Below are 16,805 nucleotides of genomic sequence, written 5' to 3'. Positions count from 1 at the left end.
GATGAAAAAGTAGAAGGAGGAGGAGGAGGAATAGGAGGAAGAGGAGGAGGAGGAGGAGGAGGGAGGTTGGTGGGTGAGAGGGTGGTTTCCGGGCGTGTGAGAAATTTTAAACTACGATCACCTCGGGGTAGTCTTGCCGTTAGAGGAAGAAAAAGAAGTAGAAGAAGACGAAGAAGAAGAGGAAGAAGAAGAAGAAGAAGAAGAGAGTAGTAGAAGCTAGGAGAATAAGGAGGAGAATGAGAAAGAGGAGAATGAGAAAGAGGAGAAGGAGAAGATAGGAGATAGGAGAGAGGGCACGGGCCGAGATCGACCCAGAAGACGCCCATCGCCAGGTCCTACGTGCAGGACATCATAGGACACGGGGGTTGAGAGAATTGCTCATTTGTTCGCCGTAGTAACGGGGTTGGAGGATGCTCTGTAATGTCCTACAGCCTCCTTTCTACCTTCTTCCTCTTTCTCTCCTACTGAACTCTTCGATCTCTCTCTCTCTCTCTCTCTCTCTCTCTCTCTCTCTCTCTCTCAATCTCTCTTACCATCTCTTTCCTTCTCGTTCTCGTTCTCTTTCTCTTTCTCACTCGCTCGATCGTTCGTTCGTTCGTTCGTTCGTTCGTTCGTTCGTTCGTTCGCTCGCTCGCTCGCTCGCTCGCTCGACCACCCCTCGGCCACCCCTCTCTTTTGCCGCGGCGGTGTTCGATCGAAATTCAATTTCCACCGTGCCACCCCGTCTCACCTACCATCCCGACGCAGACCTCCCTCTCTCCACGCCTTTACCTCCTCCTCCTCCTCCTCCTCCTCCTCTTTCTCCTACACCTCGTCCTTACTACCATCCAAAGAAGAAAACCCTCAGGATCCGAATAGAGGTAGGAAGGAACCCGTTGCATTCCTCGCGATAAATTACGCGGCACAATTATTCACTGTAATCTTCTCTGTTTAAACATCGCCCGTGTATTCTTCCCTCCCTCTCTCTCCCACTCTCTCTTTCTCTCTCTCTCTCTCTCTCTCTCTCTTTCTCTCTTATACTAAACGGAAAGATATACAATACATAAGACGAAGACTTACGATATCCTATCGATAAGATTTAACCAAAGGCACGAAGCTTTTCGAGTACCACCAGTCAAGGACTCGGATATAATTCGTTTCGTGAAAAACGTGCATCGTCATTGTTGTCCGATTTTCGACTCCTTAAAAGGAGGGAATAAAAGGAGGTGGGTTGTCTCTTCTCGCTTTTTTCTACCATCATACTCCGTAATATCATTTCCCATATCCCATCCTCAATCCATCCTCACCCCAGTTCAACTAATCCCACCACTTTTTCCCTTGGTCCTACTATATCTTTACGTCGGCTCGTTCTAATGCAAAAACGGACGATAGAGTTTATCCGAAAAGATACGTTTCTCTAATAGTGGCCTTCCTTCGAAATCAATATCGTTAACGAGATTTCGTTGGAAGATCGTTTCCGTGAACAACGAGCTAGACTCAACAACCCAGCCAGTGGTTCCTATTGAATTTTCATAGAAAACGTAGCCGGTCATATTACGTATTCCTATGGCCGATGAATCCTCGTGAAGCTGGATGAAGCCATGAGTAGAACCCGAACGAACGTATAGTAGCTATCTTCCAGCAAAAGTTTCTCCCTCTTATACACCACCACCATATCCCTTGGTCCAACCGAATCGTGCCTATTTAAATAGCTTTTTCTTTTCCGTTTTTCTTTTCTTTTTTTTTTTTCTTTTTCTTTTTTTTTCTCTCTCTTACTTTTTCCAAAGGGGAGAACACCGAACGAAGCACACCCTCTCGAATAAAGCTCCATCGAGCTAACCTTCTCCTTTCCCCACCCTGACGTCTCACCCCCGCACCCTCTGCTCCCACCCCTCCTTTCGAAAACACCAAACGTGGTGCACTAGTTACAACGAATTCCAGGACCCCCCCTTTTTCAAGAGGGTAAACGATTGCGTATACCGGCTGCCATTTTCTTTTTACGTTTCCAATCGTAAGACCGCCCTATCATGCTCGACGATTCTTTTTTTGTCGTTAATGAAAGAGAATTGAATTCAATGTTTCTATTAATTAAAACGTAATGATTTAGATATATTTCGTTTCGTTCGAATCGAATCGAATAGCATCGGTCGAGTCACTCAAAAAAGTTTTCTAATCGTTAAACGAAAACTTTGTAGGAAATCGAATGAGTCATGTTTAAAAGTCTTCGTCGAATCGAAAGAGATAGAGAGAGGGAGAGAGCGAGAGAGAAAGAGGTAACGATCGATCGAAGGAGGAGTATCTATTGTTAAAAAAGAAAAAAAAAAGAAAAAAGAAAACAAAATTGTAAAAGAAAAAGAAAAAAAAGAAAAGGAACAAAACAAAAAAGAAAATAAGAAAAGAAAATCTCTGTCAGATATCAAGGAGGGGAATGGCGATTAGATTTGCAAAAAAAAATTTTAACGATTCCTCCGTATAAAAGAGTTCCTCCGACGTTGAATGTACAGCGATATCTGCAGGAGGATTATCTTGGAGATACAATTTCACGTTGTAAGCGCGTTCGATAATTCTGAAAGAAGTAAAAAAAGAAAATAAAAAAAAAAAAAAAAATAAAAATAAAAAAAAAAAGAAAAAAAAAAATAAAAAAAAAAATAAAAATAATAAAAAAAAAAAAAAAAAAAAAAAAAAAAAAGAAAAGTATGATGCACGAGTTACGTATACGCATAGGACACGAGCGAGTTCGTTTGTTTTTTTTTTCTTTTCTTTTTTCTTCTTTTTTTTCTTTACGAGGGTAAGAAAAAATACTGACGCGTAGGTTTTTACGCGTCACCTGAAACAAAGTAGAGGAGGGGCGTGTGTATACGTGTGCGTAAAGGAGGGATGGCGAGAAGAGTAAAGAGATAAAAAAGAAGAGAGAGAGAGAGAGAGAGAGAGAGAGAGAGAAAGAGAGGGAGAGAGGGTAAAAGAGAAAAAGAAAGACAGAGAAATGTCTTTTGCACGCAAAAGCAATAACGCCAGTCTGATATCGTACGTATAAGTTTGGCCAACCGCATAGCTCGTCGGCCATCCGCCTCGGCACAGCTCGAGACATCTCGCGAGGGCGTACAAATAGAGAGAGAGAGAGAGAGAGAGAGAGACAGAGAGACAGAGAGAGAAAGAGCGAGAAAGAGGGTGGCCACAGAACAAATACATTAATTTCAAGGATCCCCTCTAACCCTCCGAGCCACCCCTTCGCCAATCTATACGCGTTCTCTCGCAAGCACAGGGATCGCGAGAGCGTTTCTCCGCTCTTCCTCTCGCGAGGGAACGAGAACGATCATACACACATGAAACTCGAAGGAAATGTGTACATAGACACACATACATGCGCGCGAGCTACATACGTACATACGTGTACGTGTATATATATGCGCATGGTAGATGCCGTCTTCGTCTTCGTCGCCTTCGTCGTCGTCGACGTCGTCGTCGTCGTTTTCTTGTCGGAACGCGCGCAAGCGCTTCCATATACCCTCACATACATACACATGTATACACACACACACACACATATATATATATATATGTATGTATGTATGCGTACATACAAATGTGTATATGTGTAGTTGGAAAGCATGTGCGAGGGCAACGGGCGTCCTCCTGGCATATAAGTAAACGGTGTGCAGAGTGTATGAGAAGAAGGAGGGTGGTGTGTGGTTACCATGGTAACGCCCAGTCCCTCTCTTATAATTATATAGGGAAAAATGGCTCGCGGACTTTTACCCCGCGTTATACCCTCCCACCCTTTCCGTTTTCTCTCTCTCTCTCACTCTCTCCAGCTCTAGCACAATTCTTCCTTCTCCCTCCAACAATGCCATCTCGTTTTCTTACGCCTTCCTTCCTTCCTTCCTTCCTTCCTTCCTTCCTTCTTTCTTTCTTTCTTTCTTTCATCTTGTTTTCTTCTTCTTCTTCATCTTCATCTTCTACTTCTTTTTCTTTTATCAAACTCAACGTCATATCGTCGTCTCATCGCACCATCGAGAATATTATATCCTCGTATCTTTCAACATGATCATGCTTAATTCTTCCATTTAACAAAACATCATCTAAGTAATTCGTTCTATAGTTCGTATAACACCGAACATGTTCGTTTCAACTTTATTTCATCGTTCGCCGTTCTTCTCCATTTAATAATTAAATTCAATAATAATTTGATATATAAATGAGATCGTAATGATTTAATTGAATAAATAATATCATTTCCTTTCAATTAATATTTACGATTGATTGAAGATCTTCTATTGAAATCATTTGATACGAAACGAATTCATTTTCTAAAAGTAACCTTAACTACGAGATAATGTTTATCTTAGAGGGGGCACTGTGAATCACCGGAAACAGAGCACGAAATCAAGGAGCAGAGGAGTTCTCGTGGGAGGTATACGATCGTCGGAAGATCGACCGTTGCAAAAGAAATAGAAGAAGAGGAAGAAGAAGAAGAAAGAAAAGGAGGAGAAGATAGAAGATGAGGATGATGGTGGTGGTGGTGGAAAAAGAAAGAAGAAAGATAGAAAAAGTCGAAAGTAGTAGGAAGAGGAGGAAAACGGAGATTCTCTCGCGAGATAGCTAATGCCTTTGGTCAGCATTTAGTGGCATAGCGTAACGTGGTATGGGTTTAGAGAGAAAAGGAGATGGAGGAGGGGGAGTTTGAAAGAGATAGTAGGTAGGGTAGGTAGAGTAGGGAGAGAGGGGTTTTGGAGAGGTGGTGTCTACTACGGTCACGATACACCCCAGCAAATTCTCATTTTGGCCTGCTTTCCGAGATAACGGCCATTGCTTGCGCGATTTACGCACACACTCTTGGTTAGCTAAATATATGAACGTAGGTGTGTAGGTAAATAGGTAGAGAGCTAGCTAGAGCTAGCTGACTAGCTAGCTAGCTAGGTAGGTAGGTAGGTAGGTAGGTAGGTAGGTACCTAAGGTATATCAGTAAAAAGGAGAAAGAGAGAAGGACGGAGAGAGGTCAAGAGTGGTGGAAGGAGACAGTGAAATCGAAGAAGAAAGAGAGAGAGAGAGAGAGAGAGAGAGAGAAAGAGAGAGGGAGCATATTGCTTCGAAGTAATCCTACTTGATCGCGGTTTTCGGTTTCCTCGACGTATGCGTCTGTCCTCTTCTTATCCCTAAAGGCAAGAGAGAGAGAGAGAAAGATAGAGGGAGAAAGAGAGAGAGAGAGAGACAGAGAATAAAGTGAGAAAGAAAGAAAGAAAGAAAGAGAGTAACGTGAGCGTGCGCGCGCTCTCTCGCCCTCGCCCTCACCCTCGCCCTCGCCCTCACCCTCACCCGCGCCCACGAGACGTCTACGTCTCTGCTGTCTCCGTACGTACGACGGACTAATACTCGTGCGCTTGAGCTCGAAGGATTACCGCCCCAGGAGCCGGCACTCTCCTCTTCCTCTTACCCCTTACCTTCACCCCTTATCCTCATCCCATCCACCTTCCGCGAGCGAGGGTCGCGAAGGAAGGACGAAGAGTCTTTAAATACCCTCGGGATGCGAGTGTCCCGGACCCAGAGAACGTGTTCTGACGACAAAAAAATATAATTTCGCTCGCGAGTCCAAACCAATCTCACCCCTATCCATCCTCCATCTTATCGTCGATCTTTCTTTAACATTTCATTTTATTTTATTTATATTCTATTTTATTTTATTTTATTTTATTTTATTTTATTTTCTTTTATTTTATTTTCTTTTATTTTATTTTATATTATATTATTTTGTATAAAACGTTTTAACGAACGTATCGATCGAATAAACATTACCTACGTTCGTATAAATAAATAGAAATCTTTTTTAATCGGAAGAAAATAAATAATCGATAACGATTTATTTCAATCGATCCATTGGAAGATAACATTTGTCCATATTGACCGGCTTTATATTCCATCGAAATGATTAGAATTGTTGTATATAAGCAGAACGCGATGACGCGCGTTTCGGCAAAGTGCCAAACGCGACGATAGATTCTAACGTCGCGTGATAGAGACAGAATGGGGTGGTCTGAGGTAGGGTAAGGGGGGGGGAGCGGGGAGATAGAGGAAGAGGAGAAGAAGGAGGAAGATGAGGAGGGGGGAGGGGATCGAAATAATAATTCATTCGTCTGTGACAAATGAAAAATAAAAATTCTTTTGGACTCGACGAAACTAAAAAGATTCTTGAATAATGCTCGCGTCATACTTTTTCTTTGGTCTCCTTCGAATATACGAATACTCAGCGTTTCGTTAAATTTTCCTGACCGAAGGATATCCCAGATTAAATATATGATATCCTCGCGATGGATGAATAAATTGATAACTCTTTTGTATTTTTTTACCAATTGTAACATATTTAAGAAATGATCTAATTAAAATTAACTTTATCAAACGATCAACGAATATTCTATTAATTTAACGATACCTTTTCTCCTTTTATTTTTCTTCTCTATTTTTTCACCTTTCCCTTTTAAAAGTATTTATCTTTCGGATAAATCGCTTGACCGAGCAACATCGTGCGAACGATTAGTCGATTTAATGAAATAATTCCCTTTGATCGGCCACTTCTCCAATCCCCGACCTGCTACTCTCTCCTTCTTCTCATCCTCTCTCTCTCTCTCTCTCTCTCTCTCTCTCGGTTGAGATTCTTCGGCATCCTCAAAGGGAAACACTTGAACCAGAACGTTTTAATTGCGAGAAAGAGAGAGAGAGAGAGAGACAGAGAGAGAGAGAGAGTGCCTCGTAGCGATCTCATTGTTTCCGCTCGGACTACAGAATACTACCCCCGTGACCGCGAGGAAAAGTTAGGAAGTAAAAGAGGATGATAAAAGAAAAGGGATGATGGAGAATGAGTGCTTTTAAAAATAAAACTCGCAGTAAAATCGTCGGTTCTTATAGGGCTACGCCCATTTCGTCGCGAGAAATTGGAGAATTCGAACGGCAGTATTCCATGTCCTCCCTCTCTCTCTCTCTCTCTCTCTCTCTCTCTCTTTCTCTTTTTATCTTACTCTTCCTACCCTCTTTACCTTTCACGACTTCATTATGATCGATAAATTTAATGCGTACGCTTTGACATTTCTCTGCCGGGAAAGGGAAGAATTTCCTTCCGAGGCAACTATTTCACTTAGAATGAAGAGATAGGTATGTAATAAAAGTCAGAACTATAGGTATATCAATTATATTGTAAAAATATTCTCTAGTTAAACGATTTAAGATAAAATGAATTTCGAAAATTTTCGAACGATTTCTCTTTGTTCTTTCTTGTTTTTTTTTTTTTTTTCTTTTCTTTTCTTTTCTTTTTTCTTTCCTTTTTGTTACGGAAACGCATCGAACAACGTAACGGCGATAAAGGAACAAAAGATAAAAATAAATGAATAAAATAAATAAATAAATAAATAAATAAATAAATAATTATTTAATCGAACAGGATTTCTCAGATGGGTAGGAGGATCATGACTAACGACAATCGTTGCAAACGACGGAAACAGAAAATTCGATTTGGTTCATCATTCGGTGATGGGGATCGATCGTTAAAATTAATAAAGTGTTTAAGCGTCCGTTATAGTATGACGGGAGAATAAAGCAAATAAAAATGTGAAAGAGGAATAAGGAATAAAAGGAGTGAGGAGGATCGTGTAAGGGGTGGGTAGGGGGTGGGAGGGGTGGGAATTGGCGGAGGGGGACATTGACGTTGTTGGTTAAGCTTAGCGGAGAGAGAGAGAGAGAGAGAGAGAGAGAGAGAGAGAGAAAGAGGTAGAGGGGAAACGGGTGAAGGAAGAAGAAAAGCAGAGAAAAAAAAGGAAAAAGAAGAAAGAAAGAAATAAGTCGAGCGACGTATTCCTCGCTCGTTTAGACACCCTAAAGAGAGAGAGAGAGAGAGAGAGAGAGAGAGAGTAGGGGGGATAGAAGGAGATGGAAGGAGAAGAAAATATTAATAATTATGTTAATGTCATGACATAAGGAACGATGAAACAGGGAGTGAGATAGGTTGAGAAGAGTGTAACGCAGATAGAAAAGGAGAGAAAAAGAGAGAAGGAAAAAAAAAAGTAAAAGAAGAAGAAAGAGAAAGGGAAGGGGTGGAAGGAGAGGGGTGGCCCTCCGCGTAAGAATATCTCCTTAGATCCCTACCGATGGGGCTGACTTGGCGTTGGTGTGTGGGTGGAGGGGGGTGGACCTTCGCGTATTTTTATCAATATCTCGCGAGCTGCGCTTGCGCAGCATCCAGCATCCCTTCCGACGAACCCTCGAGGTCCGTACACGCAGACACGACGACCGAGGAACGACTACGAAGTGAGAGAAATAAGGATGGCGAGAGAATGAGGAAAAGAGACAAAGACGGAAAAAGAATGTGAAAGAGAGAGAGAGAGAAGGAGGGAGGGAGGGAGTGGGAGGGAGAGAGAGGGTAAAAGAGAAAAAGAGAAAAATAGGGAAAGGAAGATGGAAAGGAGAGTCGCACGTGTACACTCGGGGCTGCCTAATGAGTGTGTGCATCGTGGACGCGTGTATGGGTGGAAACGTAGGGGTCGGCTAAGGACTACCCCTCTCTCTTCCTAAACCCTCCACTCCCTTCGGGACAAAATGGAGCCCGCTTATACTTATACCACCGGCACTGCGAAGTGCATCCTTTTCTACGAATCTATCCTTTCTCTTTCTCTTTCTCTTTCTCTACTTTACTCCTAGATTTTCTTTCCTTCTTTCTCTCTCTCTCTCTCTCTCTCTATGTATCTTTATCTATCTATCTATTTTATTCTCTCTCTCTGTCTCTCTGTCTCTCTCTCTCTCTTTCTTTCTTTCTTTCTTTCTTTCTTTCTTTCTTCCGATTTCGGTACAGAACGAGGAAGACAGGTACGGTGGGTGAGTGGTTCAGCTATTCCCTCATGCGGATTCAAAATCGTCAGAGCTTCTTGGGATAATTGCTGCTCCGGGACTCCGTTCCAGACGCCGAAGTATATCTCGAGTATTCCATGGAAACCTTTTCTTTCCGGTCGAGAAAACGGGCACGACTTTCCTCTACTAGAGATGCTTTTCCTCTACTTTTTCCGTGCAAACGCGTAATTGCGTTTGCGCCCGGTCAACGAGCCTTCAACGCAACTTTTATAATGTATATACATACATACATATATGCATACGGATGTACGTACATATATCCATAAACTAACGCATGCCATGTACTTTGCATAAACATGTAAATACTCACGCATACGCAACACGTACGTCCATATCGAATAAAATTTTTTTTCTTCTCCTTTTTTCCCTTCTTCCTTTCTTTTTTCTTTTTTTCCAAGAAATCCTTCAATTTTTTCGGTTTTCTTCTTTTCTTTCTCTTTTTTTTTTTTCTTTTCTTTTTTCGTTTGTTGAAAACTTATTGTCAACCACTTTCGTACGTAAGAAAAAAAGTTCAATGCGCCAAACTCGATGACGAGGTTTTCCTTTTCTTCTTTTTTCTTCTTTTTTGTTTTTTTTTTTTTTTTTTTTTTTTTTTTTTTGAAAATAAATGAAACGAAACAAAAGTAAAGTAGAACGAAAAAGAAATTCGTTCGAGGAAAGTTCGTTTCAATTCGTTCGCCAATGATTTTTTAACCCCCCCCAACCCCTCCACCAATTTTTCTTCTCTCCAGCATTGTCCTCCTTTTTGACCAATGCTCGCGGCGAATTCTCGTCTACTTCTCGTTTAATTATGAATCAACCCTGTCATTTGTTCATATTTATAGTCGGTCCGTGCCGTTTGATTTATCGCCATGAAAACTCTGTCCGCAAAACCGATCTTTCCTCCTTTCCCTTCAATCCACCCACGCACCCATCCTCTCCTTCATCAGCTCAACCAACCCCGCCCTCCCTCCGCCCATCACCAGTCCCACTTCTGTCTCTCCCATTCCTGATCTCTTTCTCTCTCTCTCTCTCTCTCTCTCTCTCTCTCTCGCTCTCGCTGTTTCGTATGTAAAAAAAAAAAAAAAAAAAAAAGAAAGAAAAGAAAAAAAATTTTAAGAAACTTTCGTTTTATCACGAATTTTTCCAGTTTATGCGAATTTAAAATAAGGAACAACATGATTTTATACGAGGAGAATTTTGATCGTCGCACGACAAAAGAAAAACGAAACGAAAAGAATATATATATAATATATAAATATTTATATATACATGTATATATAATAAACGTAATTAACGAGGGCCAAGTTTAATTAACATTGAAATAAATGAAACAAAGAAACGATCAATGACTACATATTTATTTTCATATAACGCACTTATGATATTAAACATAATCGTCAATAACATTATTAATATTAATATATAATATATAAACGCGTTGTTAAAATTTTATTTTATAATCCCAATATTAGTTAAGATTCGTAATATTGCGGATATATCAACGAAAATATCTAACTTTACTTTCGTACTAACGACAAAAAAGAGCCCGTTGAAAGAGAAAGAGAAAGAGAGAGAGAGAGAGAGAGAGAGAGAGAGGTCTCGTCTGGCGAAGAAAAAAAAGAAGAAAGAGAAAAAAAAAAGATAGATATTATTTTCAACGGCCTGGCGTGAGAAAGGATGAGTCGTGGAGGCGCGCGCGCTTAAAGGAGGCTGGATGGGGGCGCTTCGGGGCCGCGGTGGCGGCGGTGGCAGAGATGACGGAGGTGGCGGTGAAGAGGGGTGGGTGGTTCGGGTGTTTTGCAGCGCGAAATACCCTCCATTACACCGTGGGCGTCGTATATAAGAGATTATTTTTCTTTTCTTCTCGCCTCCTTTTCTTTGATCTTTCTCTCTCTCTCTCTCTCTCTCTCTCTCTCTCTCTCTCTCTCTCTCTCTCTCTTTCTCTTTATTTCTTTCTATCTTCGTTTCTCCAGAAGAAAAACGTCGAGCAAGAGCCAGCAAGTCTAGAAAAGATGGTGTGTTCTCTTTCCAACAGTATATATATATATATATATATATATATATATATATATATATATATATATATATATATACATGTCCATGTTCACGTGTCAGTATAAGTGTGTATTTTCTCGATGCTACCGCTTTGTATTCAGGGGGTGGTATCTCCACGCTTTTTCTCTCCCTCTCTTCTTTTTATCTTACGTATTTATTTTTTTTTCCTCCTTTCTTTCCTCTTTTTCTTTTTTTTCTTTTTTTCTTTTTTTCTTTTTTTGAGAGAGAAATTACCGAAAATTAGCTCTACGACGTCCTCGCTTCGTTATCTGGTTCACCTTAGGTTAGCGTAGGTAGTGTAGGGTGGTCGGAAAGAAATTGTTCGTGGAAAGGAGATAGATTGTAAGGATGAAGCAGAGTGAGAGGAAGGAAAGTAGATGAGGGGTTATAAAAAAGAGAGAGAGAGAGAGAGAGAGAGAGAGAAAAGGTAGAAAGGACAAACGAGTTCACGACTCGTTCGCGAATGTTTTAATCTCGGGGGATCGTTGGGGGAGTCGAAAAAAAGAAAGGAAAAAAGAAAAAAAAAACAGAAAAGCGTTTTCTTTTTAATGGAACTCCGGGAGAGGCCAAAAAGTCAGAAAGGAGGGTGAAAAAGGCACGAGTCTCCTCCTTTTCCTGTCCTTTTTTTATTTTATTTCTTTCCTTCTTTTTTCTTATTTTCTCTCTCTCTCTCTCTCTCTCTCTCTTCTCCATTCTCTCTCTCTCTCTCTCTGTCTACTTTTTACCCTTCAAAATTTTCATCTCGCGTGCCATTTCGTAAACGATAGTGATACTTCCCGAAACGATACAAACACTCTAACTGAATCGATTTATCTCAGTTTGTTTTCTTATTCCTTCTATCTTTCTTTCTTTCTTCGATTTAATTGATCGTTCAAAAAATTCCAATGGAAATATAATTTTAATTATCGTACGATCTTGATCAATGGATTTTTCTTTTATTAATATAAAATATAAAATAACGTGAAATGTGATATTACCTTATAACGTTTATCGAACCAACATACACTACACTTTGTAACACACAATATATTATGCACATATTTATTATAATAAACTTAAACTATCACTTGTATATTTATCAATCGATCGAAATGATAAAAGTTTGTAAATTTTTTTGTTTCTCCCTTTTTCCCTTTTACTTTCTCTCTCATAGGATTAAATCGAATTTTACAAGTAAGAAAAGGGAAAGAGAATAAGTGATTTTCCAGAGTCTCACTGCTCCGAAGTAGGCCAGGTGAGTGACTGGCTGACTGAAAAATTTTGCTTTCCTAGCCACGGGGGTACAGATGCTGGTATATAAAAAAAGAACTCTCCACCCCAGGGCCAACGGGTACCCCATGTCGGTGTAAAAAAAAGCGTCTCCCCACAGGAAAACCCTTGTATAAAAACCGAAGGGGGTCACTAACCTACCTAACGGTAGGTAGTCAGAGTGCCTTGATGTTAGGCTCATCGAAAATGTTCGATCTATCCTTACGTACTCGTCCGTAGTTTTTCATTTTTTATTATCTTTTTCATCCTTAACTGCTTATTTTTTATTATATTTATTATATTTATTAATTAATATTTTATTATATATATATATATATATATATATATATATATAATAACAAATAAATACGTGTTTTACTCTTTACCAATCTATATATAACTCTCGTTATATATTTCGAATATTTTACGAAGTATAATAAAATATATAAAAAAATAAAAAAAATAAAAAATATTCATATATACATATATATTTATTTTTATATAAATATATATATATATATATATAATATAATAAATATTCGTAGATATATCTGTAGAATTCGAAATTCGATTGATATAATCTGCGCAATATCTATCTGTCTGTTTCTAAAAATACTGTTAGAGTGGGTCGAGAGAAAGGGGGTTACAGAGGGAAGTAGAGAAGAAATATAAAATGCGTACTAGAAAGAAAGCGTGCCCCTGATTTTTTTTCATTCTAACATTGTCTAACCATCACCACCATCTCCCTGTTACCTCTCTCCTCCACCCCTCACAATCCGTATTCCTCACCCTGTAGGATTTACGAGTCGCTGGGTGGTTTCACGAGGTCCAACCAGTGGCCTCGGCAATGCCGTCATCAAACACTCGTTATTCCTGTCCATCCTGGATTACGGGGTTTTCACGATTTTTTTTTTTTCTTTCCTTTATTCTTTTTTTTTTCTTTCTTTCTTTCTTTCTCTCTTCTCTTTTTTTTTGCCTTCTTTTCTTCCTACGAGAAAAAAGCCCTTACACATCGGAGTGTATCACGATGGGATTACACGGCTATCTCTCTACCAAAAAATGACCAGCCTATGGTATAATCTCCGTTCGCAAAAACCTTGAGGACCACCATGATCGTACTAAGAGATACGTCCATCAGTACTAGACATCGGTATTAAGCTTCTTCTAAACGATCCAACTTAATTTTTTTGGTTTTTTTTTTTTTTGGTTTTCCTTTTTTTCTTCTTTCTTTTCTTTTTTTTTTCTTTTTTGTATCATACGAACGATCTAAATTATTTAATCATTTAATTCTCTTTATCCATTGAAATAAAAAGCAATTTGAATTATGAGAATGGTAATGTAGATCTCGTCGATCATTAATGTTCGTTTATTATATTTTATATATCATTTATAAATTGATTCGTAAATCTAATTTATTAGATATATTTTTTATATATCGAACATTACGATTAGATTATCTATTAAGATATATCAAATTCATTGAACTGATTCGTTAATAAATCGACGATTACGACGATAATATATAAAATCCTTCTATTTATGATATATTTTTTAATTAATGTCAATTCTACGTCAATTTGTATAATCAAATTTATTAACGATTTATCAAAAAAAAAAAAAAAAAAAAAAAAAAAAAAAAAAAATAAATAAATAAATAAAGTAAATAAATAAAATAAAGAAGAAAAAAATGTAAATTATTATGTAAAACATTTGCATTAATCTTAAAGATTTTCTTTGATTGTTATTCAATCGATCAAATAATTCAAAACAATTGAATCGACATTTTTCAATAAATTTTCTAAATAATTATAATAAAATATCATATCGATAAATAATAAAATAGACGCAATACTGGCGCTTAATCATTTCTACTTATATTAAAAAATATATTTATATATATATATATATATATATAGTATACATTCTCATTCGATAAATATATTCGAAAAATTATCGTCAATTCATATATTTAATATTCGTCTATATACCAGCGATATATTTTGAAGAAAATGTTTATCGTTAATTAATTAATTAAAAAGAAAAAAAAAAAAAAAAAAAAAAAAAAAAAAAAAAAAAAAGAAACATTGATCGAAACTAATAGAAATGATTTTCTTATTTTCTAAAGGAAGAAGAAAAAAGAAGGAAAAAGAGAAAGAAAAAGAAAAGAAGGAAAATTGAAAAAGAATGAAGACATTAGGACGCTGAAATATTTTCAGAGAATTTGTGAATGTGAAAATGTTGAAAAATCATTGAAGTGTTCCTCGGAAAGAGGGAACCCCTCGATAAAGGAAGAAAGTTTCACTAGGGCGAGGGATCCTAGTTTGACGAGGCTAGATGCAATACCGTGTGTGCGGAAGCACCGATCGGTTTCGGGAATTTTTTTGCGAAAATAACGGTGTTTCTCCGATAGAGAAGAATATAAGAGAGTAAAGGAGAGGAGAGGAGTGGAGAAAAGGAGGAGAGGAGAATATGTGCGTGAAAAAAAATGGGAAACATCTGTCGGTCCTCGATGTCTATCGAACGGTTCGGCTCGTTTAGCCGACTCTCGACGTTCACGAATCATGTTCACTCTGCTTTCGATGCATTATTACATATATAGTACGTACATAGATCCATACATGGGTGTTCATCTTGATCCCATATACGTTTGGGAGCTTTACAAAATCGTGTTTTCCAAAAAAAATAGAAAAAAGAAAAAAAATAAAAAAACATCAAATCGAGAACGACAACTCGAAATCAATGGCATACGAATCAGCCATTTTGTCATTTTGGCATGAATAGAAAATGAAGTTATACGTACACGATATAGTTTGTAATCCTTCACGGATATCAATTAATTGTTCGTTCGCATTGAAGTTTTAAAATTGGATATAATATATTTTCTTCATTCTTTTTATATGTATATATATATATATATATTTTATCATTTGATAAATTCTATTTGTAATTGGAAATTCGTAATATCGAACGTTTTCTAATGTAAAATATTCTCTTCGTATGAATATATGACGATGAAATGAAATGAAAAAAGTTTCGTATATTTTACAATACTTATTGGATTTTATTATCTTTATTGTTGTATGATAATGAAATTTTTTCGTCATATCTATTATTACAAAATATCAATGGCTTGCTTGAGATCTCTCTTTGCCGTATGATGAGAAAGGAAAGGGAAGGAAAAAAAAAAAAAAAAAAAAAAAAAAAGAAAAAAGAAAAAAAAAAAGAAAGGAAAAAAAAACTATTAGTTTCGTTTCGAGAGGGAGTAGTCGCGTGGGAGTGAGAAAGACGTTCCCGTGAAAAAGAGAAGCTACGGGGGTAGTAGAACTATCCTCCCTCGCAAGGTTTCACCCTCGAGAAACTCGCTAGCCTTCTTCCTTCATGCTCATTTCATAAATTCTAATTTATCGTCCACGGAAAATTGGATACGACTAATCCGGTCGATCGATGCTCGGCTACGTTCTCGATGATTAACAATCGTTATTCGACACCTGGACGTATTTTTCAAATAAATATTATAATTGTGGATCTTTGGTTAAATCGATGGAAGAAAAAAAAAAAAAAAAAGAAAAAAAAAACAAAATAATTTCTAACTCATCGGAATTTAATTAGTCATAATTAAATCAAGAAGAATCGTATTAATTGATTAAAATAAAAAAATACTACATTCTAATATATTATCATCGATTGTTTGAAAAAAAAAAAAAAAAAAATTATCATTCATAAGGAGACGTCATTTTTCATTCGTTCAAATACTTATAGCAGTAAATCGATGGATACTAATTTAAAGAGAAAAAAAGGAAAAAAAAAAAATAATTCACCGCAAATTTTTCATCAATAATAAATTAAATTGATTCGTACTCGAGGAGAATCAGGTTAATTAATTAAAATAAAAAATACTATGTACCAATATCATATCATTGATTATTTAGAAAAATCATCATTCATAAAAGGAACATCATTTTTCACGATAAAATACTATAACAGTAAATCGATGGAAACTAATTTAAAAAGAAAAAAAAAAGAAAAGAAAAAAAAAAAAAGAAAATAAAAAATTATTCATCGCAAAACTTTTAATCACTTTTAATTAAGTGAATTCTCGTTCGGTAGAAGTGAATCGATTAAAAAAAAAAAAAAAAAAAAAACGCAGAAAAAAAAAACACAAAAGAAAAATTCATTCCACACCTCGATTATGTTGAAATATTATCATTCATAAGGGCGCATTATCATTTTTCATAGTAAAGTATCATAGTAACGAGAGTAGAATTATAGTACGCGTGCCATTAGAATATTATTCCCGCTGTTTCTATTGGCCTCTCACTGTTGTTTTTCTTTCTTTTTTCTTTTTTTTTTTTTTGTTTTCTTTTCTTTTTTTGTTCGTAGCCATGCCGAAACAGTAGACTCTTTTTCTATGTCGGCCAATTTTCGGGTGTGCAAACACGATCTATTGTCATCGCGCACGCGCCCTTGCTTAAATTTCCTTTCTATCTCTCTATCTCTCTCTCTCTCTCTCTCTCTCTCTCTCCCTCTCTCTCTATCTTTCTCGAACACACATACATAAATACATGTAAACTCGCGAGAGAAAAAGGGATGAACGGCTTTTCTATTCTTCTTTCTCTTCGCTGGCGCTATCTATTCTTCTCTCTCTCTCTCTCTCT

The sequence above is a fragment of the Vespa velutina genome, chromosome 4 (assembly GCF_912470025.1).
Source record: "Vespa velutina chromosome 4, iVesVel2.1, whole genome shotgun sequence".
In the NCBI taxonomy this organism is placed as follows: domain Eukaryota; kingdom Metazoa; phylum Arthropoda; class Insecta; order Hymenoptera; family Vespidae; genus Vespa; species Vespa velutina.
The sequence above is the reverse complement of the archived record's forward strand: the minus strand, read 5'-3'. Positions refer to the sequence as shown.